Source organism: Bactrocera tryoni, unplaced genomic scaffold (genome assembly GCF_016617805.1).
Source record: "Bactrocera tryoni isolate S06 unplaced genomic scaffold, CSIRO_BtryS06_freeze2 scaffold_191, whole genome shotgun sequence".
Taxonomy (NCBI): domain Eukaryota; kingdom Metazoa; phylum Arthropoda; class Insecta; order Diptera; family Tephritidae; genus Bactrocera; species Bactrocera tryoni.
Genome location: NW_024395913.1, coordinates 87,354 through 102,067, shown reverse-complemented (window position 1 = coordinate 102,067; position 14,714 = coordinate 87,354). Strand labels below are relative to the sequence as shown.

The window sequence follows — 14,714 nt, the reverse complement described above, 5'->3', positions numbered from 1 at the left end:
GTAGTGGATTGTTGGCTGATTTTTGGAAAATGATTCGTTAATATCTGTCTATACATTTTTTCGACGTCCCCGTTGAATACGTATTTGAATATACGCCAGTTTAATATAAACAGCATTAAATCTGGTTGGAGCGTGGGTCCCATAAATAGGAAATCATTTAGGGAATTCCCCGAGCTAGTGGATCTTGAGGCGTTGAATACAACTCTTACTGTAGCTGCTTTTTTATCTACTGCATGATGTGGCAAGTAAAATGAGTAGTATTTTCCGTTGATAATTTTTTCGCATGGGCCTAATTCCTCCATGTGATCTAAATGGAGGTATTCTTCCAACACACCACCATATTCTGGTTTGAGCTCACCTTTATTAAGTAGGTTTCTTTACATACGTTGAGACTGCTATATTGCAGAAGTGCGGGAGTGACCTAAGGCGAGTGTGTTGTGAAAATGTTGTTTTAGTGGTAGTCGTATGACCTACCGACCATTATCTCATCTAGTAGTTGTGATCAGACATCTTCACAATACTGATCTTCAGGGGTTGTCATTGAAATGGAGGGGAGTTCTTTTATATCCCAAAGACTCTCAATTGTGAATTGAGGTACTCGTTAGAGATTTCCTCAACTTGAGTTGTCATTGTTGTGACTGGCAATAATATCGCTGTCTTGCAGGAAGGATTCATGTGTGGAAGTTCATTGGATGGAGACATGTGTAGAAGTGCACTGGAGGATGCAGTCATGTGTAGAAGTTCACGCAAGTGAGGAAAGTTCTCTGATCGCCATTCACTTGGGAGTGGCCAGAAACGATTTTTTACACATGGCTCAAGCAACTCACTACTTCCGGTCTTTGACCAAGTATCCTCTGGGTAGCCTAAGAACATCCGTTCGAAGGCGAGCTAATGTGAGAAGGCGAAACATCCCCTACATAGGGTTGTGCGCTGGGTTTGGGACCCGCCACGTAAAAATCAGTACCAATGAAAAAGAAAAAGCAGACTCGGATGAGAGACTCCCCTTTTGATGACGACCATAGCAAACGAAATAAGGACTACGATTTGAGTGCATGCACCTGGAATGTCCGGACCCTTAATTGGGAAGGTGCCGCTGCACAGCTTGTTGATGTCCTCGCAAAAATAAAGGCTGACATCACCGCCGTCCAAGAAATGCGATGGACGGGACAAGGACAGAGACGAGTAGGTCCTTGTGACATTTACTACAGTGGCCATATAAAGGAGCGCAAGTTTTGTGTTGGATTCATGGAGGGAGAGAGACTCCGCAGCCGAGTACTATCATTCACTCCGGTGAATGAACGTCTAGCCAGAATCCGCATCAAAGCGAGGTTCTTCAACATATCGCTGATTTGCCCCCACGCCTCGACGGACGATGTGACAAAACATGTCTTTTATGAGTGCTTGGAGCGCACTTATGATAGCTGCCCCCGCCACGATGTCAAAATCGTGCTTGGCGACTTTAACGCCAGGGTGGGTAAAGAAGGTATCTTTAGCACTACGGCCGGTAAATTCAGCCTCCACGACGAAACATCCCCAAATGTGTTGAGGCTGATCGACTTCGCCGAGGCCCGAAATATGGTCATCTGTAGTACTAGATTCCAGCATAAAAAGATTCATCAAGCTAGCTGGCTGTCTCCGGATAGAAAAGCCACCAACCAGATCGATCATGTTGTGATAGACGGAAGACACGTCTCCAGTGTTTTAGATGTGCGTGCGCTCCGAGGTCCAAACATCGACTCCGACCACTATCTTGCTGCGGCCAAGATTCGCACCCGCCTCTGTGCAGCAAAAAACGCACGCCAACAAACACAAGGAAGGTTCGAGCGTCGAGAAGCTGTAATCACAACAGACAGCCGAACGATTTTCTACTCGGCTTGCACTCCTGCTCTCTGAGAGCACTCGTCAACAACTCGGTATAAGGGAACTGTGGGACGGCATTTCAAACTCCTTACGTACAGCTGCAACCGAAACCATTGGTTTTCGGAAAGTGCAAAAGAACAGCTGGTACGACGAGGAGTGCCGTGTGGCAGCGGAGAGAAAACAGGCTGCCTACCTCGCAACGTTACGATCGACCACTACACGTGCGGGATGGGATAGATACCGAGAGTTGAAGAGGGAAGCGAGACGCATTTCCTGACAGAAGAAGAAAGAGGCCGAAATGCGTGAGTATGAAGAGCTTGATAAGCTGGCCGACAGGGGTAATGCTCGAAAATTCTACGAAAAAATGCGGTGGCTTACGGAAGGTTTCAAGACCGGAGCATACTCTTGTAGAACCCCCAAAGGTGATCTAGTGACCGATGCCCAGAGCATACTTAAATTATAGAGGGAACACTTCTCCAGCTTGCTGAATGGCAGTGAATGCACAACGTCAGGAGAAGGCGAACCCGATTCCCCAATCGATGACGATGGATCCGACGTTCCATTGCCCGACCATGAAGAAGTTCGAATAGCAATTACCCGCCTGAAGAACAACAAAGCGGCAGGGGCCGATGGATTGTCGGCCGAGCTATTCAAACACGGCGGAAAAGAACTGATAAGGAGCATGCATCAGCTTCTTTGTAAAATATGGTCGGACGAAAGCATGCCCAACGATTGGAATTTAAGTGTGCTATGCCCAATCCATAAAAAAGGAGACCCCACAATCTGCGCTAACTACCGTGGGATTAGCCTCCTCAACATCGCATATAAGGTTCTATCGAGCGTATTGTGTGAAAGATTAAAGCCCACTGTCAACAAACTGATTGGAACTTATCAGTGTGGCTTCAGACCTGGAAAATCAACAACCGACCAGATATTCACCATGCGCCAAATCTTGGAAAAGACCCGTGAAAGAAGAATCGTCACACCCACCTCTTCGTCGATTTCAAAGCTGCTTTCGACAGCACGAAAAGGAGCTGCCTTTATGCCGCGATGTCTGAATTTGGTATCCCCGCAAAACTAATACGGCTGTGTAAACTGATGTTGAGTAACACCAAAAGCTCCATCAGTATCGGGAAGGACCTCCCCGAGCCGTTCGATACCAAACGAGGTTTCAGACAAGGCGACTCCCTATCGTGCGACTTCTTCAACCTGCTGCTGGAGAAAATAGTTCGAGCTGCAAAACTAAATAGAGAAAGTACCATCTTCTATAAGAGTGTACAGCTGCTGGCGTATGCCGATGATATTGATATCATCGGCCTCAACACCCGCGCCGTTAGTTCCGCTTTCTCTAGGCTGGACAAGGAAGCACAGAAAATGGGTCTCGCAGTGAACGAGGGCAAAACGAAATATCTCCTGTCATCAAAAAAAACAGTCGTCGCACTCGCAACTTGGCTCTCACGTCACTGTTGACAGTCATAACTTTGAAGTTGTAGATAATTTCGTCTATCTGGGAACCAGCGTAAGCACCACCAACAATGTCAGCCTGCAAATCCAACGCAGGATTGCTCTTGCCAACAGGTGCTCCTTCGGACTCATAATTCCCGTCCTGCTATATGGTGCAGAGGCTTGGGCGATGACAGCAACCGATGAGTCGACGTTACGAGTTTTCGAGAGAAAAATTCTGCGAAAGATTTATGGTCCTTTGCTGGTTGGCCACGGCGAATACCGCATTCGATGGAACGATGAGCTGTACGAGATATACGACGACATTGACATAGTTCAGCAAATTAAAAGACAGCGACTACGGATGAAAACACTCCAGCTCTGAAAGTACTCGACGCAATACCCGCCGGGGGAAGCAGAGGAAGAGGATGACCTCCACTCCGTTGGAAAGACCAAGTGGGGAAGGACTTGGCTTCGCTTGGAATATCCAATTGGCGCCACGTAGCGAAAAGAAGAAACGACTTGCGCGCTGTTGTTAACTCGGCTATAATCGCGTAAGCGGTGTCTACGCCGATTAAGAAGAAGAAGATAAGATCGCTGTCTTGCAATTGGTATCTTCTAACTTATGGTGTGAAACCTTTTTCCAATGCTTGCTACTTATATCATAGCTTGGAAGCATATTTGTTAGTTGCGGTAAGATTATAGCGCCTACTTGTATTCTTATATCCGCTTGGGGAGAAAATAGGGTTATGCGGCAGATTTTATTAGAGTTTTGAGCTACTCCTACCCCAATTCCTGTAACTTCAAAGATGGCTAGTTTTGTTGGTAGTTTTAGCCTATTTTGTGCCCTAGACGCTATGAAAGTTCTTTGTGATCCTTGGCCTATTAGGGTTCTCCTCGATGTTCGGTGGAGACGACTGCTGTGGCTAGTAGGACCTCACTTTGAATTTCGATGTGTAGCGTTTGAGCAGCGTAATGCTTCTTGGCAATTTTGTGAATTTGGCATTTCGAGATTTGTTGTTGTCCGCCGACGTTGAAAGCAGATTTGCAATAAAACGTGCAGCCGATCCTCTTAATTTAGTTCTTAAAATACTCATTTTATACATACGTGTCTGAGACATTTTGAGAGACTACGATCGTAATTTCCTGAAAAAATGGGAATGCCAACTTGAGGCAGCGTAAAATTCGCAGCATTTTTTTGCTAATAGATTTTAATTTGAGTGTGTAAAATCTATTTCTTAAATCATAGAATTTAGTAGTTAACTCTTTATCTTCGTGCTGGCTAATAAATTCAAGCACAGTATCACGAGTTTTTCCTATTAGTCTCTCAAGCTATCTAGAGAGCATATTTTGTTAAATTCGCTGTCAGCAATATTTTTTTCTAATTCTGTTAACAAGAATTGAAGCCTGCAAACTAAACCAGGATCCATTCCATTCCCTTTTCCTGGAAGCACTATTTTCTTAAATTATAGTTATTAATTCGCATTATCTTTTAGTATTCAAGTGTACGGACGTGTTTTTAATTCGCTCCGAATTCTGTTTAAAACGCAAACAAGCAAAAATTAAAAAAAACAAAATTTATTGAATAGAAAATAAACAATCAGCAATCAGTGTACACAAGTTGTTATAATTAAACATAAACAAATTGTGCACGAAACAAAAAGTAAAAACAAAAAAAGAAAAATAATAAAACAAAAAAAAATTAGTGTTACTCAGCCTCCCCAGCAAGGCCGTAGGCATCCTTTAAGTGCCTACTTTAGCTTTGTCGAGCCAACAACAGCAACTCCTGGCAAAAACAAAATTAACGGCGATGACTCATCATCGCAGCGATCAGCTGAGAGAGCAAGTAAGCAAGCGCAGTCAGCAGAAGCAGCAGAGAACAGCAAACGGGCAACAACAAATGCGCTGACAGCAGCCAATATACAGGTACCAGCAAGCACACGGACAGCGAAGGAAAACAAAATGCAAGGTGAGAATGTACCAAGCAAAAAAGGGCCGTTTGTTCAGACTGGTATTGATCGCTATATTATCGTAAAAAGGAAACTAAGTCCAGTTAAATCAGCGGTCAATACCAAAAAATTTCAACCAGGCACACCAAATGGTAAAAAGCCAGAAACCCTAAATGGCAACAGATTTGCCATACTAAGCAATGGTTCAGACGACGATGCGAAGGGTACCACCACAGTCGTTAATGCCAAACCACCTCCAATATATTTGCGCGAGCGTAGCAGTAATACTATTGTTGCGAAATTAGGTGAAATTGTAGGTACTAACAATTCCCATAAAGTGCCTTTGAAAAAAGGGAATATACATAGATGAAACAAAAATTCAGTCCTACCAACTGAAGAGCTCAAAAGGTCTTGTTGTTTTCATAAAAGGTATAGAGTCTTCGGTAGACTCTAACGATGTGAAAGAAGCACTAGAAGAAGGTGGTTTTAGCATTAAATCAGTAGTAAATATATTTAACAGGAACAAAGTCCCACAACCAATGTTCAAAATAAAACTGATGCCAAATTGTAACCAACTAAAGAAAAATGAAATATACCCGATTAACAATATAAAATATCTGCTCCATAGCAGAATCACCGTTGGGAAACCATATAAAAGACATGGTCCAGTACAATGTACAAACTGCCAAGAGTATGGACACACGAAAGCATATTGCACTCTACGCAGTATCTGTGTGGTGTGTGGTGATCTACATCCGAATACAAAATGTACTCTTAAAAAAGAGGATTTAAATAGAAAATGATTCAAGAGATAATCAAATAACAAAACCAAATGTTGCAAACTTTTTTAAGTAAAAAATGAGTGTTAAACAACATAAACTAGAACTTCTTAGATTTCCGGATGAAAATTATATTGATGTAATGCTATTGTCAGAAACTCATCTTACGAACAAAAACAATTTCTTTATACCGCGATTTAGGCTCTAGGTTACAAATCACCCAGATGGAAAGGCACATGGAGGAACAACAGTGTTGGTTAGAAAACGCATTAGAGTCTTATGCCTCAGCGCAATTACAAGCTACAACAATAACTATAAAAAATCGCTGCAGGGACTTTAGAGGCTTTTTTGGAACTCCAGGCCATAGATTTCTAGCAGGTGGAGATTACAATGCAAAGCACACATATTGGGGCTCACGACTTATTAATCCTAAAGGACGACAGCTGTATCAAACAGTTATAAATCGGTACAACAACCTTGAAATAATATCTCCTGGTAAGCCGACATATTGACCTAGTGATAGTGAGAAAATACCAGATTTAATTGATTTTGCTGTAATCAAAAATATAGATAAATCGCACTTAACAGCTGATACATGTACTGATCCATCTTCTGATCACTCTCCTGTACTAATAAAGTTATGTGAACAACACATATTCGTTAATCCAAAAGTGAGTCTAACTTCTTATAAAACATTACAACATTAATATTGAGTACAAAATAAATACAGGAAGAGATACAGACGAAAGCATAGGAGAAGTCAATGATATAATAGCCTTCGCAGCTGTCTTAGCAACACCAAGCAAAAACTATAAGCCGCTTGGAAACAGAAAAATCACAAATAGTGAAATAGAAAAGCTTGTAAATGAAAAAAGGCGTTCAAGACGTGAATGGCAGATAAATCGCTCCCCTTCCACTCAGCTTCAATTGAAATCTGCTGCACGTAAATTAAAAAAACCGCTTAAACGTGAAGAAGAATTCAACCCCGAAATGTATATAAAGAATCGGTGTCCAAATTCCAACAAGAAAAACTCCCTTTGGAAAGCCCAAAAGTCCATGAAGCCACCAACTGACTCCAACATGCCTATACCAGACTTGGATGGAAATTGGGCTCGAAGTGACGAGGAAAAGGTAAAAACAATTTACCACAATTTTATTTTAATAATCACCTAGAAAAAGTATTTCAATCCAATTTGCCAAATAACAACTTTAAGCTATCAATCTTACCCAACTCATCTAAAGAGTCACTCGAGTCTTTTAAGACTTCACCTTCTGAAAATATTGGAATCATCAAAGAACTAATCCAAAAAAGTCGCCGGGACATGATACTATTTCCCCAAAAATCATAATTGAGTTACCAATTATTGCTTTAGAGGTGCTCACTTCGCTCTTCAATGCAATTCTTAGTTTCGGGTACTATCCAATTTCATGAAAAAAGTCGCAGATTATCCTGATAGATAAACCTGGGAAAGTCTTTATACAGACCAATCAGTCTTCTACCCTGTATTTCTAAAGTATTTGAAAAAATATTGCTTTCAAAGATGTCTCCTTTCCTCCACGTAAATATTACAATTCCAGTGCATCAATTTGGATTTCGTGCGAAGCATGGCACAATAGAGCAAGTAAATAGAATTACTAACGAGCTTTCCTTGCATTTGAGCACAGGGAGTACTGTTCAGCATAATTTCTAGATGTAGCTCAGGCATTTGATAAGGTGTGACACGAAGGTCTTTTATATAAGATTAAAAAAAATGTACCTTCAGAATTGTATGAAACATTGGAGTCTTATTTAAACAATAGACAATTAATGGTGAAAGTAGTAGTAGTAGGAAAGTATTTCATATCGGAAGAAAGGCAGATAAGGGCTGGTGTGCCACAGGGCAACGTTTTAGGCCTAACTCTATACATCATGTATACAGCAGATCTTCCAACTACTAACTACGTATTAACTTCAACTTTTGCGGATGACACAGCTATAGTGAGTCGTAACAACTGCCACATTGCCACATGCCAAGAATATTAGCGGAGTATTTAAGTTCTGTCGAAGAATTTCTAGCTAAAAGTGAATGAATAGAAGTGTAAGCATGTTACATTTTCGCTTAGACCAAAAATGTGCCCGGCAATAAAAATAAACAATATTTTAGTACCCCAAGTGAACGAAGTAACATATCTTGGTATTCACTTAGATAGAAGGCTTACGCGGAGAAAACACATCTCTAGTAAAATAACATGTATGAAGATTAGAGCTGCAAACTTAAATTGTCTTTTTAATAAAAACTCCAAACTTAGCCTAGACAGTGAAGTGCTTTTATATAATGCGGTCATAAAGCCGATTTGAATGTATGGCATTCAACTGTGGGGTACGACCTGTGCAACTAATATTGATATAATACAAAGGTTCCAATCGATAATGCTTAGAACCGTGCTCCATGCGTAACGAAAATATCCATAAAGACCTTGGTATTCCTATGGTAAAGAAAGAAGTGGAAGATAGCAGAATTAAATATACTTATATCTAAACTGCGAGATCGCCCAAACCCTTTGGCTAATGCTTTGTTACATTCCTGCGATCAAACACGCCTTAAAAGAAGAGATATGCATGCGTATTAAAGAGCAACGTATCATCAAAACAGCTCAATCACTTGCTTGAGCCTGTCTAGTTTTTAACTAGATTTAAGATTTTATAACTTATTGTTAGGCTTAAAAAAAGCAGATCCAATAAATAAAATAATATTGAAAAAAAAAATCGCTTAACTTAGCGTACGCTGCCAAATAAAGCGTAAGTCCCGTCCCTTCAACATCATTTTTGAAATAGTTTTCTTTTTCATTTTTGGGAGTTTTGGGCAATTCTAAATGGTTTCGTTGAAACTCTGACCATTTTTGTCCAAACTATCTTGTTTTTCTAAATTTATTAATTCTTCATTTATATCCATACCATCATGTTCTTCTGCTAATTTTATTTGGTTCTCCATTGAAAAAAACTCCAAAAACAAAATAAACATTTGTATGTAAAATAATAAAATATTTAAGTAGAAATGAAAAATATTCTTACCTGTGCGGATTTGAGTTTTAGTTTATATTTTTTTTCATTTGTTATCTAATTTTTTTTATTAAAAAAAAAAATTTCAATTTTACGATAACTTTTTTTTAAACATAATTTTTTATTTTCACTTCACTCGCGTGTTTTGAAAATGTAGGGGTCCCCAATTTATTAAAAACAACACTCAGCTCTGGTTGCCCAGAGCTCCTTTATTTATAGATTTTCTTATCTTAATTCATGTATGCACCACATGCGGAGTACATACACATATCTTAATACTGATCTACTGTACATACTGACAGTTAAACATAAGTGTTCCCAACGGCATACACAACTACTTCTTCATTTGCGGTCCTTTACATTGCATACATTAAATACTACAGTCTGTAATCAATATACCCGAAATGAACATTTATTACAGTGCTGATAGAAATGGGTATTTGCAAATACTACATATTTATGTTTAAGACTCTATTTGTATATGCTAACGATAATGTACATAAATATTTGTAATATGATATTTGTTTATGCGCAGATTTACAAAAATATCTTATTTACAATTGTAGCCGTTAAGAACTGTTCAGATATCTGAACAGTGAGCTCTTTTTATCAATCGGCTTTGATTCTCTTAGTAATGATATCCATCGGCTGAAGTAGCACGCTTGACTAGATGCGCTAAGAGCGTCACTGTATCGCCAAAGGTCACTGTTTTTAGCTTATAGTTGCGTAGTGGATTGTTGGCTGATATTTGGAAAATGATTCGCTGATAATCTTGATCGTCTTTATGTACGTTAATATCTGTCTATACATTTTTTCGACGTCCCTGTTGAATACGTATTTGAATATACGCCAGTTTAATATAAACAGCATTAAATCTGGTTGGAGCGTGAGTCCCATAAATAGGAAATCATTTAGGGAATTCCCCGAGCTAGTGGATCTTGAGGCGTTGAAGACAACTCTTACTGTAGCTGCTTTTTTATCAACTGCATGATGTGGCAAGTAAAATGAGTAGTATTTTCCGTTGATAGTTTTTTCGCATGGGCCTAATTCCTCCATGTGATCTAAATGGATATGGATATGGTATTCTTCCAACACACCACCATATTCTGGTTTGAGCTCACCTTTTTTAAGTAGGTTTCTTTACATACGTTGAGACTGCTATATTGCAGAAGTGCGGAAGTGACCTAAGGCGAGTATGTTGGGAAAATGTTGTTTTAGTGGTAGTCGTATGACGTACCGACCATTATCTCATCTAGTAGTTGTGGCTTTGTAAACATCTTCACAATACTGATCATCAGGGGTTGTGATTGAAATGGAGGGGAGTTCTTCTATCTCACAAAGATTCTCAATTGTGAATTGAGGTACTCGTTAGAGATTTCCTCAACTTGAGTTGTGATTGTTGTGAATGGTTCCGTTACTAGTCCTCTTGGGATCCAACCGAAAATAGTCTTTTGTGTCAGAAGTATGTATGAAATTTTCAAAGGTATGAGTATTATCTGTGGTATAAGATCGCTGTCTAATAGAAGATCTACATATTTGAGCGGGGATGTTGCAGTTGGGATCTTCTAACTTAAGGTGTGAAACCTTTTTCCAATGCTTGCTACTTATATGATAGCTTGGAAGCATATTTGGTAGTTGCGGTAAGATTATAGCTTCTACTTGTACTCTTTTATCCGCTTGGGGAGAAAATAGGGTTATTTGGCAGAGACTTTTGAGCTACTCTTCCGCCCATTCCCGTAACTTCAAAGAAGGCTAGTTTTGTTGGTAGTTTTAGCCTATTTTGTGCCCTGGACGCCATGAAAGTTCGTTGTGATCCTTGGTCTATTAGGGTTCTCTTCGATGTTCGATGGAGACGACTGCTGTGGGTGTAGCGTTTCAGCAGCGTAATGCTTCTTGGCAATTTTGTAAATTTGGCATTTCGAGATTTGTTGTTGCAACTAAATCCGTGGCTCTTTTGATATTTGCGCTGTTTGAAGATAAGCTAAAAAAATTATTTATATAAAGCATCGAATGGTGTCGTTTCTGACAATAGATGCAGTTAAATTTGCTTTTGCACTATTTAAGTGTATGCGCATGTGACAAACAGTTTGTACGAAGCCTCTCTCGCAAGATTTGAGCTTGTGCCCTCCTGTACATAATTCGCAAGATCTATATTTATTTTGTTCGGATGAGAACGATTGCGTTTTGGAGAAGCTTCTATTCAAATTGTTGTTTCTATTGGCTTGGTGCTTTTGGAAGCTTCTATTGAGGTCGTGATGAATACTTTTTGGTTTAGGTATTTTTTTGTCTACCCTCTCTCCGATTTCGTACTGGGTAGTGAGAAATTCTTTCATTTGTTGGCACATGGGGCATTTTTTTCTTGATGAGAGCGATTGTTCCCACTATAATAACGGCTTTTCTGCTAATGCAGAGGTGCATATATTTACCAGAATTGGGTCCAAGTTGACTGTGGGAATGTTCTGTGTTGATAAAACCGACAAAGAGTTGGAAACAGTGAATTGAGGTATGATAAATTCTTCACTGGTTTCCTTTTGAATTTTCGGAAAGTTCGTTATAATCGTTATTTGCTTATCGACCAATATTCGCTCATTTTCGTGTCTTGATTTCAGAGCTTCCTAAGCCGTATTGAAATTGTCGTCATTTAATGCAAACTGTTTTACTATGACGCCTGCTTGACCTTTTGTTTTGTATCGGAGGTGATAAAATTTTTGTGCGTTTGATATATATGGGTGGTTTAAGTAAACGGCTGTGATAGTGCCCCGAAAGGACAGCCATTGTTCATAATCCCCATGAAAAATTTCCTTGTCACACGCGGGCACCTTGAGGTGGATGCCTGAACTTGCCTCTTGACTTTGTACTTGTGGCATCTCTTTTCGCAGAATTAGAGCAGGTAACAGCACTTTTACAAAATTATTGTAAACAAATTAAACACTTTTCCAATGACTTATTTTTATTTTTAACTAGCTGACCGCGCAGCCGTTGTCCTGCGTGAAATTATGTGTTTTGAAATGAAAACAAAGTTGAATTTAACATTTCATTTTTTCTTCAATGTAACGCAGCTTGATAAATAATATTTTTTGGTTTCTGTTCCGGTGTACAAAAAAGATGGTTTTCCAACTCGTGACCACGCCGCGTACATATATATGGCCGTGTGAAAAACATAGCATTTCCAAATTTATGCCACACACTATGCGACTATCCTTGTGTCCTGTTGATTGTCATCTCAAATGCAATTTTCACTGGAAACGGAATACGTTGGAACTGAAACAGTAAATCGTTAGAACTCAAAGGAATTCGTAGAATCAAGCATTTTGCCCCTTGTATTCGATAGCTGCGTCACTATCAGTCGAGTTCCATTGACAGATCCAACTTTGAGACGCAAATGATGCGGTGGCATACCAAGCCTCTCCAAGGAATTTAGAAATACCACTGGATAACTCACGGCGTCGTCTTCATTGTCAAGATGATCGATAGATTTGTATGTTAAGTCGACAACATTGGTGTTTTTGGCAGGTAACATTGAGCGTGCACTTAAAGAATCGTAGTTACGATAATTTGTCCAATGTCCGAACACTCGTGATGAGTTCATCTTTCGTGAATTGATAAACGGCAGATGGAATTGATATCAAGCCACCGGAAGTATTACCCGGAATTGACCCATTTCCCATCCTTAGCGAATACGATATAAAATGTCTTCGGCAATGTAATTTTTGTTGCTATCCCTTAATTGACGCGGGTTTGAAGGCTGATATGTCAAAATGATCATCGCGAAAAGTGTGCGACCTTCATTTGCATTCGAAGTAGCTATAGCATCGTACATCGTTTGATTCCAGTGATTATCATGTTCCAGCAATTGTAATTGCTGGCTTACAGCTTCTCCAAAACTTGCACACACCGTACCATTCACAATACGCAATTACTCAAATGAAGTTGATCCGTGTACATTAATCAATAGCAATCAAAGGTAGAAGCAATCGTTTTTTTCGGGTGGATTGTGTAAATTCGTCCTAATGCATTAGTGGAGAACACACCTGGATGTCCATCTACTGGTTGGCCCTGCTTTCTGCGTAACTATTTTTCGACAATGCGTTCCATGTATAATCAGCCCTATCACACAATCCATCGTAGACTGGATTTTCGGGAAAGATACGAAATTGCTATCATGCAATTCGAACAATTCCGAACGTAAGTTCGAAATTCGTAGAGTGACATTCACTGAATTCACTCGGAACGGAAAATTTTGAATTTTATCGGAATTTTTGTACGACAGTTTTTGCTAACGGAGAAATAAATTAAAAAAAAAGATAAATGTAAGTTTTTATTGAATTCAAACAATTATATATTTGTTACCAGTAAAATAATGATTAATGCGATTTCCGCAGGTCCAAAGTAATTGCCACCAAGCAGCAATATGCACTAATGGTTGAGCTGTTACAGCAAAAACCTGAAATGGCGCAGGGCTTTACCAAGTGCCCTAAAGAAGAAGTGGCATCTTTTTGGAACAATATGGCCCAAGAACTCAACAGTTTTGGTCCGCCTATCAAGGATATTTCCAGCTGGAAGAAGGTAATATAATAAAGTTGTAGTTTTTATTGTTGTAACAGGATAATTTAAAGCTTGTTTTACTTATTTTTTATTAGGTATGGCTTGACTGGAAGGCCTACTTGAAAAGAAAATTGTTGGAAAATAAAAAGGAGCAGTCAGCTACTGGTTCCGGCAGAAATAGGCAGCACCATTTCAGCGAATTGGAGGAAGCGGTGATAACACTAACGGCATTAGAGACGAGTACAAGTGGAATTAAAAATACAGTGAGCATGGGGTTACCGATGTCAGCCGACGTATCAATGCTATCAGTGACCTGCAGTCCAGCACTGCCTAGACGTACTCCTAGGTCACCGGATACATGTACAGCCGATTTAATAAAAGAACAACGTATAATTCAAAAAGAATTTCAGGAAAAAATCTCGATAAGTTGGACGATATTTCACTAGGTATGCGACGAGCGGCAGAGCATTGGAAATGCAAAACGATTTAAAAAAAGCGGATGTGGAAGAAATTAGAAGGCACACCATACCTATGGAGAATTTGATAGCTGCTAAGAATTCCATAAAACAGCAAATGTTAAAAGTAGAGGAAAAAAATTGCAAGCCATTACAAAAAATAATTATAATAATTAAATAAATCTGTATTTCTGAAAGAAATCCTTTTTCGCTTCACTTTTCTCAACGTTACTTAACTAGAGGTTTATCCCCTGAGGGCACAAATGGGACTGAAGCAATTCCAATACTTTTTTAGGATGCAACAAAATGTTGCCTGAGCCATTGGAACATCGAAGTCTTTACCCACTCCATGCTGATAACCTCCTTCAGCTAAAAACCGTAAAACCGAAGACAATCGATGAAGTAAAGATATAAGATATAAAGATGGCGATCTTGAAGAACTTGCATTCCTCTCTAGAACATCGAGGACATACGTAAAGGCCGCCTTTATTTAAAAGATAGTTTTGAATAAACCTGTTTTAGAAAAATAATTTGAATAAAATTTAACAATGAATTTTTGTGGATTCTTGAACTGTACATTGTTTCGTCCATATCGAAAGGGTTGCTTTGTCCCTCAGTGATTTTCGGTGAATTTTTAGATCAC

The 14,714-nt window shown here is 39.4% G+C and overlaps 1 pseudogene; it reads left to right on the top strand.

Moving 5' to 3' along the window:
* Positions 1 to 13,155: 13,155 nt before the first annotated feature.
* LOC120780153 lies at positions 13,156 to 14,106 on the top strand (annotated as a pseudogene).
* Positions 14,107 to 14,714: the final 608 nt, after the last annotated feature.